Source organism: Pithys albifrons, chromosome 18, assembly GCF_047495875.1.
Source record: "Pithys albifrons albifrons isolate INPA30051 chromosome 18, PitAlb_v1, whole genome shotgun sequence".
Lineage (NCBI taxonomy): Eukaryota > Metazoa > Chordata > Aves > Passeriformes > Thamnophilidae > Pithys > Pithys albifrons.
The window spans coordinates 14,285,755-14,292,607 of record NC_092475.1 but is presented as its reverse complement, the minus strand read 5'-3'; positions in this window follow the sequence as shown (position 1 = coordinate 14,292,607).

Genomic DNA, 6,853 nt, shown 5'->3' with positions numbered 1-6,853 from the left:
TTGGTTAACCAATAATGTGGTGGCATGTTAGATGTGAGAGGGCATAAAAAGGCGTGGATGTTACTGCGTGGGAGTTAGATCTACTAGGGATGTGAGATGATGTAATAGAAACTTCTAGGAGCTACATCTACTACTCCTTCTACTATGAGCTGTGAGAACTGTCTGTTATCTCTCTTGAATAAACTCTCAAAGTTGTGGGCCTTCTGATCTAAGCTTTCTGGAGTCTGCGGTGCCTGAGCTCATCTGACCACCATCCATGTTGCGCCCCTGCTTGGGACTAAGGGGTTACCCCAATAAGAGTCTTCTATCCTGTTTTGACTATAATATGTCTTTGTTATTCTGTGCTTGTACGGGGTCCCAGACATGATGTTCTGACTGCTGTCTCACCCTTGAGACAGAAACTCAGGAATGTAGCGTAGAGGTAGAAACTGTTAGCTATTACTTCAAATGTAAGAGACTTTTACACCTATATAAAAATCCACAAATATATACACATATATAAAATATATACATACATACAAATACATAAAGTCCTAAGGCATCAGGGCAGCAAGAGAAGCTCAAAGTTTCAATGGACTGGAGTCATTGCCATAGGCCCAGAGACCATCAGAAAAGTCATAGCAGTTGGTAGAAGGCCAAGTGCCAGGTCCTGTACCTGGTTCAGGTGTTCCAGGGAGAGTTCTGAAGGCTTCAGGGCTGAAACCAGACACCATTTAAAATTCAAGCAAACAACATTTATTTCAGAGAAATAGCAGAAAAAAGAAAAAACTGAGAAAAGGAAAGAAACAAACCCCAAGACAACTCCCCCTCACTCCTGTTACAGTTACTGTACATCCCAACCCCAATGTGCTCCAGATCCCCAGTATGACCAGCTGCTGCATGCTTGGGCTTCGGCAGGCTCAACACACTTACTGGTGTCCCCATGGGGGGCAACATTGTCTTCGGTGTCAGCACACTTCCACCTGGGAGCAGGAACTGTCTGCTTTTGTACACTCAGTCTGTGACATCTATCGAGGCATATGTGGCCAGCACATGCCCAGTTAGAAGCCTCCAGTCCCTCCTCCCATTATGTAACTGGAAATCCCTGTAGTGAGGTGTTATGGGTTTGGCCAGGTGGGCCTAAATTTAGGTTTTAAAGTTCAGACTAGGCCTGGAATTGTCAGCTAACTTGAGCTGGGCTGGGCTAGCTAACAGCTGACTTCTTCCAGCCAATAATATTGTATTCCATACCATACTACATCATCTCAAAGGGTGTAAAATCCAGTGTGTGGGAGTGGCTCAGTTCAGTTCCATGGCTGGAGTACAGAGAAGATGTGCTGCACTTGCTCTCATCTGCCCTGCTGCTGCTGCCACTACTTGCATTTTGTTTGAGTTCAGGGAAGTAGAAATATTTTGTTGTTACACCTTCTCTTTCTTGCAGGGTGTCTCTTGGAGTACAAAAAACTAATACTTTTAGATTTAGAGTAATACACTTTGTATTAATTGGGGAGTGGGCAGTTATTTCTTGTTATACATAACTTGTGTAAGTGTGTGTTATATTGTAGTTTTGTCTTAATTTTCTCTTTTCTGTATAAATACATGTAGTTAGTTTCAGCATAAACCTGGTTTGAAGGGTTTTTTCCCCCCTCTCTCCCTCTTCTTTTTCCCTTGGCTGGGAGGGGGAGAACACTTTCACTTTGTCTTGGACAGTTGGTGTTTTGCCAGCTCAACCCAGGAGACCATGAGAACAAGAAAGAAGAAAATCAAAGAGGCCTGGGAATTGTCAGAATGACCTTGTATTGTTTTACCTAAATCCTTGATTTACCCTCCCAGGGATGGAGCTGAGCTCTCAGCTTGCACTGCATGGGATGCAGACGGGTTGCTTGAGACTCCCAAAGACTCTGTGTGTGTCTGTGTGCTGGCTGTCCTGAGAGTGTGGTGTCTGTGTGACTGCAGCTGTGTTTGGCCTTGATTTGTTTTAACCACTCCCTGTGAGACAAACTGATGTATAAACCCTGGATCATTCTTAAACTGATTTCTGTCCATCAAGTCAGAGGTTCGTCCTAAATACCCTTGCACCTGTTGTCACAATGTGATAAATATAAACTAATTCGTGTCAAAAACTTAACAAACATTATGTGTGGCTTGGTGCAGTAGAGATTTAGCAACAGAATGTCTGTATGAGCTTATCAAATAATGTATGAAAAGCAGAAAAAGAAAAGAACTAAAGTTAATAACTAAGCAGCCTTTTGAAGTGAAATAAATACAGTGCAGACCAAAGATAATCCCAGAATACCTAAATACAATGGAGAAGGAAACCTAATCAAGATAAGGAACAAGCACCTCAAGACAACAGATAAGGCTTAACTAACAAGATTGTCTCTAGTTAAATTTTAAGTTAAGAATCACACCAAAGAAGAGGCCAGCCCCATGACCACCGAGAAGCAACACAGAGAATCAGATGAAAGGATCTCAAGGCAAAGAAGAAGATCATTTATTGCAACTGGTTAAAAATAATCCTGCTTTAACTGTATAAAAAAGGAGCCTGCGAGCTCGAATGGGCGTCACTGATGGAGCAGAGACTCCCAGTGCACCCAGCACTGTGCTGCTTACTCTGTAGCTTTCATTACTTATAAAATTAAACTACCCTGTGCACCAAATGATTGGCTATTTATGTTGGTCCTTTATAACAACGAGAAAGGGAGGAGAGACAGAAATACAAAGATTTCTAATCTCAACTGTATTAATATAAAGTTAATAGCTGTAAGTGTGTAAGGGTTTGACCCATGGCTTCCTCAGTAACCATTGTATCTAAGGAAGGTACAAGTATTCCACACGTGTCCTCCACGTAGCAGTGGGGGAGTGGTTTTGTTCCTGTCTGGCTTCCCTTGTTTGGCGGAGGAGCTGGAGGGAGGTGGTTGAAGTCTGGTCCTTCTGGTCCCTGGTGTTTCTCCTGTCCTGGGTGAGATTGTTTCATTCTTGTTCCCCTTCCTTGAGGTTTTTAATTGTGTTTGTTTTGATTCATTCGGTTTCTTTGGGTTGGGTTGGTGTCTTCCCTATTTTCTGGCTAATCAATCCCCTTTCCTCCCTTCCCATCTCCCCTGGGGGGTGGGATCCTATATATTGTGTATACAGTGTGGTTTGTAAATGTTAGTAAATATAATTTATTCTTTTTATTCAGTTCAGTTTCTTTAGAGTGCGTTTCTTTTCAGTTTTTTTTTCCTTTCCTTTGCTGGGAAGGTTCTGGGAGGGGGAAGGGGGGCCAGTCCAGGGTTGGCAACAGCCAGGCCAAACCTGCGACAAAGTGTCCTCAGAACAATCAAAGCTTTATGAACCCAACACTGCCTGACAACACTGGACAGAACACAGACTGGAAAGATTTTTGACCTTCCTGTGAGGACCACACTTATGCCAGGGAGAACTTAATAGCCCTGAGCGCCTGCAGAAAATCAGATCCTTATGTTTCCCAACACTGCCTAACGACAAGGATAGCACACAGGTTGGAAGGGTTTCTGACCTTTGATGTGAGACCACACTTAATATCAAGAAATGAACTTTCCTCACAATAGTTCCTGAAATAACATTTATTAATACAAGTATGTGACAATGACTATATGGGTTACTTAGTTGGTGATAACACTTAGCTGCAGGATTGCACAAAATACCCCCAAAGACACCAGCACAACACACATTTTACAGGCCACTCCAGCAGTATTACCCCTCCCACGACAAACTTAACTAACAGAGGATTACTAAACAGAAACACCACATGTAAACACACTCAGTAACCCAAAAGAAAAGCAACAGGAAAAAAAATATAACCGGTTCCCATTAACATGTATACACCCAGTGAGCTACAACAAATTATAATTAGTAAGGCATAGGAAAACAAAGTAAGAATTTGGTTGCTTACCCCTGCAATGTCCGATGGGATGGGGGGAGACAGGGTAGCTCGTAGGTTTCCCTCCCAGAGGTGCAAGTTTTTCTCCCCCATTTTAGTTTGTACTCAATCTCTTTTTATACCTTTTTTTTTCTTTTTAGGTGGTTTTTGTGTGACCAAAGTCAATGCTTCGGGGGTGATAGACAGATGTCTGTGGGGCATTCGGGGGTGATAGACAGATGTCTGTGGGGCATTCAGGGGTGATAGACAGATGTCTGTGGGGCATTCGGGGGTGATAGACAGATGTCTGTGGGGCGGCTCGTTGGGTCTCCATCAGGGTGCCACAGGGTGTGGCAAAGAAAGGCCATGCTAATTCAATAACATCCCATTCTGTGGTAACACCATCACTTATCAACATCCCTCTGGGGGGCTGAGGCGTTTCCCTCGACTCATCAAGGGCCATCACCCCACAGCCTGTGCAGTGGGTATTGAAGGTCTCCCTTTTTGGGTCAGTGGTCATTACTTCATCATCTTGGTTTTCTTTTCCTCCTTGAATCATCCTTGACTGGCTGTCAGCAAGCAGCCAGGCCACAAAACAGTTTCAGCGTACACAAGATGTTTCTCCTTCAAGGCCACAGTCCCATCTTGTCAGATCTTGTTTCCATATCTTGACAAGAAATGAACAGACTTTTGTGGGAATCAAGGCCAGACACGGAGCAAAATAATGGCATCTCATCACACACAAATACAGTCAGGGCAGTCCCAAGCACAGTTGGATTTAGGGGCTGGTTTTAGGTGAATGTTTACAGGCACAGATGCAGATAACTGGAAGCAGAGGGACTGCCTGGAAAACTACATATCCCAGAAGCAAGCAAGGCTGACGAGGGAGGAGTGACTGACTGCACATGCCCTGTGAAGGAGCAAGCTGATTTGGGGAAAGGTTGAGCAGGGTTATTAAAATAACCCCTTCCTGGGGTTTATGTGTTCTCCTGTAACAGTCCATAAACAGATTTCATACCAGGAGTTCATGAGTCTCACTTCACACATCAGAAGTTGGGCAGAGAATGAATTGAGAGCAGCCCTGAAGAGAAGAACTTGGGGGTGTTGATGGATGAGAAGCAACCCGGCCACATGCACAGGCACCCAGAAACATCCCTGTCTTGGGCTGAGCTGGCAAAATGCTCACTGCCCAAAGAACAGAGTTAGCCTCTGAGAAAAGGGAGAAGGGGGGAAAAAACCTCCAAACCAGGTTTATGCTGAAACTAACTATATGTATTTATACAGAAAAGAGAAAATTAAGAGAAAACTACAATATAACACACACTTACACAAGTTATGTATGACAAGAAATAACCTCCCACTCCCCAGTTAATACAAAGTCTATTACTCTAGATTCATAAGCACTTTAAAAGACAACCAGCAAGAAGCAAAGTATAACAACAAAATGTTTCTACTTCCCTGAATTCAAACAAAATGCAAGTAGCAGCAGCAAGAGCAGCAGGGCCTACTCCAACAAGACAGGAGCTGCACCACGTCCGGCTTGTACCTCGACCATGGTGGAACTGCCCAAACACCTCCCACTGCTGCATCATATCTTAGTTTTGCATCATCTGGTATGAAATATTTCCTTGGTCACCCAGTCAGGTGAGAGCTGTCTCCCAGTCCACAGAGATTCTCTGAGCCTGCTAATTTGAGGCCTCGCTAAAACCACTACAAGCTGGAAGGACAACAGAAACCGACAGCAGTCACCCCTGTCCAGAAAAGAAAATGAAAGACCAAATTAGTTCGTATAGTGAATGACGAGGAAGGGGCAGGACCTTCACATCCGGTGGAAGAAACAGAGCCAGAAATAATCACCCGGTCCCTATCCCTGGGAGAGCTGCGTGAGCTCCGGAGAGAGTTCACACGACAGGCAAATGAGTCCATCTTGACCTGGCTACTTCGAATCTGGGATGCTGCAGCCAATGATACAATTCTAGATGGGAGTGAGGCGAGGCAGCTGGGATCCCTGTCTCGAGATGTTGTCATTGATCAGGGCATTGGAAAGAGACAGGAAACTCTCAGCCTCTGGCGGCGACTGTTGTCAAGCGTGAGGGAGAGATATCTTTGTAAGGAGGACCTCCACGTACAGCAAGGACAGTGGAACACGATGGAACAAGGTATCCGGTGCTTAAGGGAATTAGCCGTACTGGAGATAATCTTTTCAGAGGATGAGAGATTCCCTAAAAGTCCAGATGGTGTCCAGTGCACATCCCAGATGTGGTTAAAATTTGCACGACTTGGGCCAGAAATGTATTCCCGCTACCTTGCAACATTGCAGTGGAGAGAGGGAGAAGACAAGGTGGGTGCACTGGTCAGCAAACTCAGGATTTATGAAGACACTGTCACTGCTCCATTACGAGCCCACGTCTCAGCTGTGGAAACAAAACTGGCTGAACTGGAAGAGAATATTAAGGAAGGACTCTTCCATATCTCTCCAGAACAAACAAGAGTCTCCGCCATCAGAAGCAGGCGTCTCCCAGCTAAGGAGAAAGGGTACACTCCACGCGGCAATCTGTGGTTTTACCTCCATGAGCATGGAGAAGATATGAGGAAGTGGGATGGGAAACCCACCTCTTCCTTAGCAGCTCGGGTACGTGAATTGCAAAGAGGCACAACTAACACAGGGAATTCTTCAAGGTTGAAGGCTGCTCCGGTCTCTCGTGGGCAAGGCTCCAGACAGTATAGGAATGATGATGTTATGCCCGATCCTCTTGAAGGAACCTCCCGGTCATATTCACAGGGAGAGCGCAGTGAATACCATGACCAGAACTAGGGGGGCCCTGCCTCTAGCCAGGTAGAGGAGAGGGACAATCGGGTTTATTGGACTGTGTGGATTCGGTGGCCTGGCTCATCAGACCCACAGAAATACAAAGCTTTAGTGGACACTGGCGCACAATGCACGTTGATGCCATCAGGATACGTCGGGGCAGAATCCATCTCTATTTCTGGGGT